Genomic DNA, 9,613 nt, shown 5'->3' with positions numbered 1-9,613 from the left:
ACATGAATAATGACTACAACTTCACAATACTAATCCCGTATATATACATTATGTTAATTCGTATTTGCATATTACGTGATCGTGTAATTGATGCAGTAAATCAGTTACAAAGTACTGTATCAATTAAATCATAAAAACAAAAATATGTATATTACATCAATATATGCAAATTTGTAAAATTATTTATGTAACAAATCGTGCTTATTACTTTGACTTCTATTCACATCCTACACATTGTTCAATACAATTAATTTTAGCGATAAATCTTCCAGTAAATACATATTACACTGTCTGTTACTTACTACGTGTAGTTTGTGAATGTCCTTTTTCAGACGAACACAGAGAAAATATCTCAATGGATGCTTTGCATATTACGACCTTAAACAGCGAATCATCTGTATTTGAATATTCAAAAGAAAATTAAAGGAATTGTGAGAGAGTGACAAGTTTGTCTCACTCAATTTATTGTCTTTCTCTCAGCAAGGCGACATGATTCAACTTTGATTTTCAGAGTAGATTAACCGAGTGGAATGACGTAAATCTGACGTCACAGAAATACTGTGTTGTCTATAAAACTGCAATATGAAACATGTCTGTTGATTGCTGATTTTAAAATAAAGTTTGCCATAATTGTAATATAGCCACATAACATCTGCCATCAGATATTCTCAGTACGATACCTAGTAATGTGACCATTTACGATACCCAGTAATATAACCATCACACATAATGTGACCAATATATTACACCGTAATTCAACTATGTATCACACACAATGATGTAACCGTATACGATACATATGCACAGTAATGTGTCTATTTACGATATAAAGTAATGTGACATTTATGATACACAGTAATGTTACCATTAACGATAAACAGTAATGTGATCATGTATCATACGAAGTAATGTGACTATTTACGAAACACAGTAATGTGACATTTACGAAACACAGTAATCATACATGATACACAGTATACATACCAGACCATATTCAATACCAATTGATATAAGCTGGTTTGCAAGGATTTGCAAATGGCTAACTTTTGTAAGAGTGAACATTTCTATAGGTCATATTTCACAGTTTTTGATGATATGTTGTCTTCACACACACACCATGACATTACAAGCAGTGATCATTTAGTGGTCTTTAGTTTACAGTAATATGACATATACGAGACACAGTAATAAGACCAGGTACAATACACAGTAATGTCACAATGTAAAGTACATAGTTATATGACCATGTACAATACACAGTAACGTGACAATGTAAAATACACAGTAATGAGATCATGTACGACACACAGTAATGTGATCACATACGATACATAGTAACATAACAGAAAACAATACACAGTAATGTGACAATGCACAATACACAATTATGTGACAATATACGATACCCAGTGATGTAACAATGTGAAACATACAATGATGTGACCATGTACAATACTCAGTAATGTGACAATGCACAATACACAGTAATGAGATCATGTATGACACACAGTAATGAGATCATGTACGACACACAGTAATGTGATCACATACGATACATAGTAACGTACATTGTAACCAAATACTGTACACAGTAATGAGATCATGCACAATACACAGTATTGTAACCAAACACAGTACACAGTAATGTGACAATGTTCAATACAGAGTAATGTAACAATGTAAAACATACGATGATGTGACCATGTACAATACTCAGTAATGTGACAATGCACAATACACAATGATGTGACAATATACGATACCCAGTGATGTAACAATGTGAAACATACAATGATGTGACCATGTACAAAACTCAGTAATGTGACATTGTACAATACACAGTAATGAGATCATGCACAATACACAGTATTGTAACCAAATACAGTACACAGTAATGTGACAATATACGATACCCAGTGATGTAACAATGTGAAACATACAATGATGTGACCATGTACAATACACAGTAACGTGACAATGTAAAATACACAGTAATGAGATCATGTATGACACACAGTAATGAGATCATGTACGACACACAGTAATGTGATCACATACGATACATAGTAACGTAACAGAAAACAATACACAATTATGTGACAATGCACAATACACAATTATGTGACAATATACGATACCCAGTGATGTAACAATGTGAAACATACAATGATGTGACCATGTACAATACTCAGTAATGTGACAATGCACAATACACAGTAATGAGATCATGCACAATACACAGTATTGTAACCAAATACTGTACACAGTAATGAGATCATGCACAATACACTGTATTGTAACCAAACACAGTACACAGTAATGTGACAATGTTCAATACAGAGTAATGTAACAATGTAAAACATACGATGATGTGACCATGTACAATACTCAGTAATGTGACAATGCACAATACACAATGATGTGACAATATACGATACCCAGTGATGTAACAATGTGAAACATACAATGATGTGACCATGTACAAAACTCAGTAATGTGACATTGTACAATACACAGTAATGAGATCATGCACAATACACAGTATTGTAACCAAATACAGTACACAGTAATGTGACAATATACGATACCCAGTGATGTAACAATGTGAAACATACAATGATGTGACCATGTACAATACACAGTAACGTGACAATGTAAAATACACAGTAATGAGATCATGTACGACACACAGTAATGAGATCATGTACGACACACAGTAATGTGATCACATACGATACATAGTAACGTAACAGAAAACAATACACAGTAATGTGACAATGCACAATACACACTAATGTAACAATGTAAAACACACAATGATGTGATCATGTACAATACTCAGTAATGTGAAAATGTACAATACACAGTAATGAGATCATGCACAATACACAGTATTGTAACGAAATACAGTACACAGTAATGAGATCATGCACAATACACAGTATTGTAACCAAATAAAGTACACAGTAATGAGATCATGCACAATACACAGTATTGTAACCAAATGCAGTACACAGTAATGTGACAATGTTCAATACACAGTAATGAGACCATGCACAATACACAGTAATGAGATCATGCACAATACACAATATTGTAATCAATTACAGTTCACAGTAATGTGACAATGTACAATACACAGTAATGAGATCATGCACAATACACAGTATTGTGACAATGTTCAATTCACAGTAATGAGATCATGCACAATACACAGTATTTTAACCAAATACAGTACACAGTAATGTGACAATTTTCAATACACAGTAATAATGTGACAATATAAACTACAGTGTTGTAACTAAATACAACACATAATACATGGACCATACACAACACATAGTAATAAAACCATATACAACACACAGTAACGTGACCATATACAATACACAGCAATGTAACCATATACAATACAGTCATGTAACCATATACAATACACAGTAACGTGACCATATACAATACACAGCAATGTAACCATATACAATACACAGTAACGTGACCATATACAATATACAGTCATGTAACCATATACAATACACAGTAACGTAACCATATGCAATACACATCAATGTAACCATATACAATACACAGTTATGTAACCATATACAATACACAGTAACGTGAACATATACAATATACAGTCATGTAACCATATATAATACACAGTAAGGTAACCATATGCAATACACATCAATGTAACCATGTACAATACACAGTTATGTAACCATATACAATACACAGTAACGTGACCATATACCATACGCAGCAATGCAACCATATACAATATACATCAACGTAACTATATACAATACATAGCAATGTAACCATATACAATACACAGTAACGTGACCATACAAAATACACATTAATGTAACTATATATAATAGTCATGTAACCATATACAATACACAGTCACGTGACCATATACAATACACAGTCGTGTAACCATATACAATACACAGTAACGTGGCCACATACAATACGCAGCAATGTAACCATATACAATGCACATCAATGTAACCATATACAATACACAGCAATGTAACCATATACAATACACATCAATGTAACTGTACACAATACACATAAATGTAACCATGTACAATACACATCAATGTAACCATATACAATACACAGTAATGTATCCATATACAATACACATCAATGTAACCATATACAATACACATCAATGTAACCATATACAATACACAGCAATGTAACCATATACAATACACATCAATGTAACCATATACAATACACAGTAATGTAACCATATACAATACACATCAATGTTACCATATACAATACACATCAATGTAACCATATACAATACACATCAATGTAACCATATACAATACACAGTAATGTAACCATATACAATACACATCAATGTTACCATATACAATACACATCAATGTTACCATATACAATACACATCAATGTAACCATATACAATACACATCAATGTAACCATATACAATACACAGTAATGTAACCATATACAATACACATCAATGTTACCATATACAATACACATCAATGTAACCATATGCAATACACATCAATGTAACCATATACAATACACAGCAATGTAACCATATACAATACACATCAATGTAACCATATACAATACACAGTAATGTAACCATATACAATACACATCAATGTTACCATATACAATACACATCAATGTTACCACTCTCCCTTGCAGAGTCTTCTTGACCTAGGGAGCCATAGAGAGCTGCAACTAGACTCTGCCATAGGCGACATTTTACACCAAAATTGTTGGTATTCCGCGTTTGTTTAATTCATTTGTTTCTGATATCCTAAGCTTCTGTTGAAAAAAATGTGTGTTATTTAAAATAAATATGTCAGATATTTTTACATTCAGTGCTAAAATCTTTTCAAAATGTTAAAATAATGAAAAGTAGATCGTGCGGTAGGAGACGTAGATGTGAAGCGTCAGTTCAAATCGTCTGTGCTTTCGCGTCGTTGCCTCGGGGTGACGCGGGCGCCTCGCGCCTGCCCAGTTTTTGTTCGCCTGCTATATGACGTCACAACTGGGCGATGTTAGAAAAGAGATAGCGAACTAGAAAATCGATAAGTACAAACATGTTTAGGTAATTTTCTCAAACATAAAATGCCAGTGGGCGTGATTTCAAAATAAATTTTATAAATTTTATACGATTTTCGCTTGCATAGCAACGGACCAATACATCTACTTTCTGCCACGTCGTTTGGGGCACCCTCACGGAGCGACGCGAACGCACTCATGGCAAAGCAAAATGTAGGTCCGGTCATTAATATTTAAATTAGCCTGTGACAGAGACTCGTTAGTCTGGTTCCCTGCCGAAGTTTTCACCGCTGAGGGCCTTTTCTAAAACCGCCCTCAGCGTTGAAATGGGGCAGGGAACCAGACTAAGAGACTCGTGGGACGTTCCCTGGCGACTACCTAGCTTAGTGATAAAAGACCCATAGTCTCTGCGACGGAGAATGCAATGTTACCATATACAATACACATCAATGTAACCATATACAATACACAGCAATGTAACCATATACAATACACATCAATGTAACCATATACAATAGACACCAATATAACATATACAATACACAGCAATGTAACCATATACAATACACATCAATGTAACTGTACACAATACACATCAATGTAACCATGTACAATACACATCAATGTAACCATACACAATACACATCAATGTAACTGTACACAATACACATAAATGTAACCATGTACAATACACATCAATGTAACCATATACAATACACAACAATGTAACCATATACAATACACAGTAATGTAACCATATACAATACATAGTAATGTAACCATATACAATACACAACAAGGTAACCATATACAATACACATCAACGTAACCATACACAATACACATAAATGTAATCATATGCAATACACAGCAATGTAACCATATACAATACACATCAATGTAACCATATACAATACACAACAATGTAACCATATACAATACACAGTAATGTAACCATATACAATACACATCAATGTAACCATATACAATACACATCAATGTAACCATATACAATACACAGCAATGTAACCATATACAATACACAGCAATGTAACCATATACAATACACAGCAATGTAACCATATACAATACACAGCAATGTAACCATATACAATACACAGTAATGTAACCATATGCAATACACAGTAATGTAACCATATGCAATACACAGTAATGTAACCATATACAATATACAGCAATGTAACCATATGCAATACACAGTAATGTAACCATATGCAATACACAGTAATATAACCATATGCAATACACAGTAATGTAACCATATGCAATACACAGTAATGTAACCATATGCAATACACAGTAATGTAACCATATGCAATACACAGTAATGTATCGTAAATCAATACATAGTAAAGTGACAATGTAAATGCACAGTAATGAGACCTTGCACAATACATAGTATTGTAGCCAAATACGATAAATAGTAATGTTATAGACAAAAATACACAGTAATGTGACCATATACCATACTTAGTAATGTAACAGAAAAGAATATACATGTTCCAATGTACAATACACAGTTATGTGAGAATGTACGATACATATTAATGTAAATACAATACATAGTAATGGAGTGGCGAGGCGCGACACAATCTGAACGAGTTCCAATATGTTATGTGAATGTGCGTTAGCCTGTAATGAATATAATGGTTTATCATTTGCCTGACAATATTATTATTTTTTGTATAACCTCGAAAGGTGATATTTTTAGATATATTTCATTTACCCTATAATACGATAACGTCAAATAATGACTGCTTGGAATTAACTGATTACCAAACGATGGATATAACAAAATTTTCACAACGTTTGTAAATATGTGGGTTTGTTGTCGTTGTATTTAACACAATGTAAACAGTTTTGTGCCATTAGTTGTCTATACCTGCGCCACAGTATCAGCAATGTCACCAAATTACGATAAACTGTTTATTGGGTTGATTAGTATGTTTATGTTTATTAACATATAATTAAAACTCTGGGCGATGGTATTGAAATATTAACCATGATTATTATGAATATTTATGTTTACAAATTCTTTAGCAGCATATCTCATAACACTTAGTTTTAATTTAGTGACTGAATAGTAAAAAAACATTAGATTCTAAGGCTTGCTATAACGAAACAAGCTAATATTTGAACACTTTGGTGGTGTTACACAATGTTTCTTTAATTATTATAATATATTTAATATTCTGTTCTTTTTATTCCAACATCAACATTCTCAGCTTTTATGTATTATTTAAACGATCTTTATTATAATTATAATGCAGCACACTATGGTATCAAATCAAACAGGATAAGAGAAAGAGTACACATAGAAAAAAACACACATGCACAATGCATAAAGCAATTCAACAGATTACTTTATAGAAAATGAATACGAATATTATTGATAATTAGTGACATGTAGATATACTGAAAATGCAACCATTTGCTAAAGATAAAGTTTCATTTTATTGTTAAATGTGATTGATGTCTAATAAAAATATGCATGAACTGAAACATTTCAAATATATGTCATGAATGGTAGGCAACCTAAAAAAATGCAATTTAGAAATTGAATAACACCTTACAAATTATTTCACGGGAACTGCAGAGTAATTCACGAGAACATTAAATTGTTGAATATGTAAATATCTTACTATACAGAAAAACAGACAAGAAATTTGATAGATATTATTGGATAGATGAATTTATTAAAATGGAATTATCACAGCAGCATTTCAATACAAATGTATAATTTATATAATTCATAGAACAATTGATGATAAATTGTTGAATATATTTCTCAATAAAAACAGTAATAAGTAATTGCCTGAAAGTAATAAAACAGTTTAGATAAATTTTAGCCAGCAAGTTGTTATGAAGACATACATTGAGTTATTCAGTTATTCACCGCGAAAATACAACCATTCGTTGCCGTCAGTGCATATTATACGATTTAAATAATTCATGTGATGAATTTGGGGTAGATTGCAATACAAATATTAGATTTACTTAAGATAAATCTGAAAATAATTTGATGTTGATGTTTTTATGGTTTGGTAGTAAATCACAAAGACATTAACCAGACGTGATTATAATAACATTTCAAATTAATGATAATTCTAATTTATTAATTAAATAGATATATTTTCTATGAAAAAGGATATACAATTAAAACACATTGGGTTAAATCCCAAACTTAAGATTATATACGTTATATGTATATCATACCAGAGAAAAGTAAGTGGGATCCATCGAAATTAATGTTTATTGGTTTCCATACGAAGACATGGAAATATATCTTTGTAACATATGGTGGTGCTCAGATGATAAAATATTTTTTAAATTGAAGTCGCCTCTTTCAAAAATGAGCATGTATACCTAAATAGTTATATTGTGTTATATTAAGTTTTTACAACGTGATACTACAGATATTGTGATAGATATGGTTATAATGATTTTATAAGTGTTCTTACCTAGTTATAAGAGAAGTGCCAACAAATGTAGATAATAAAGTACAGTATAAAATAAATGATAAACATAAATATTTAATTGTTGATTTATTATTCCTATATATAAATAGCCATAGAATATGATACAATAATTACTTACATGATAATATGATACACCCATATATAATATGATTCTAGTTTGTGGTGGATTGATATATTTCTTTGACAATGATACGAGCACCACGTTAAGATGTGATGAGAATTTTTATCAATAAATGATAAAGTAAGCATTTCGATTTACAATATAAAACGGGAAATAATAAGATTAAAAGTATAATTAGTAATAACAACATGAATGTGAAGCTAATTCAAACAATGTATAAATATTATGAAGGTGTGAGTATCGTCTACACATTTATCGATCTTTCTGTTTGTTTAGAGTTCCATTCTTTGTTAACATGTCTTTTGTTTATAGTTTATATATAAGTGTATTTGACAACCATTGGAGCTAATTCTCATTAATTTTAATGATACACACGTAGTAAAATTATGTGACCATAAAATCAAAATTATAATGTAATATTAAAATTAATATTAATTATATATTATATATATATATATATATATATATATATATATATATATATATACCTATAAGTATTCATGTTAAGTAGAAATAACATATGTAGAGAACAATCGAACAATATACACGAAAATTGGGATGTATTGTTGTATCATTTCATTCCAATGCATCACTATTATGCATTATGTAGTACATAAATCAACATATCGCACTATAGTTCGGATAATACTGTAGTAGAAAAAACACAGCCAAAGTATCATCTTAAAGTCACTTAAACATTATAGTATATTATATCATGAAACAAATCCTTATAAATATGTGAAAATAAGCAAACCATTGTATAGAAGAGCTAGTGAAAACAGCTAAATTCGAGGGTAAAACACAAACCCAATATGAGACAATTCAATTCAAAATTTAAACACGTTGCTCATATATGGGTAGTCTTATTTCAGTGTTTAGGATAGTCTTAACAACTAGCCCAAAGTACAATTTTTATTC

This window comes from Saccoglossus kowalevskii, chromosome 8 (assembly GCF_978046115.1).
Source record: "Saccoglossus kowalevskii chromosome 8, keSacKowa6.1, whole genome shotgun sequence".
NCBI classification, from domain to species: Eukaryota; Metazoa; Hemichordata; class Enteropneusta; family Harrimaniidae; genus Saccoglossus; species Saccoglossus kowalevskii.
Note: the sequence above shows the minus strand (reverse complement) of the source record.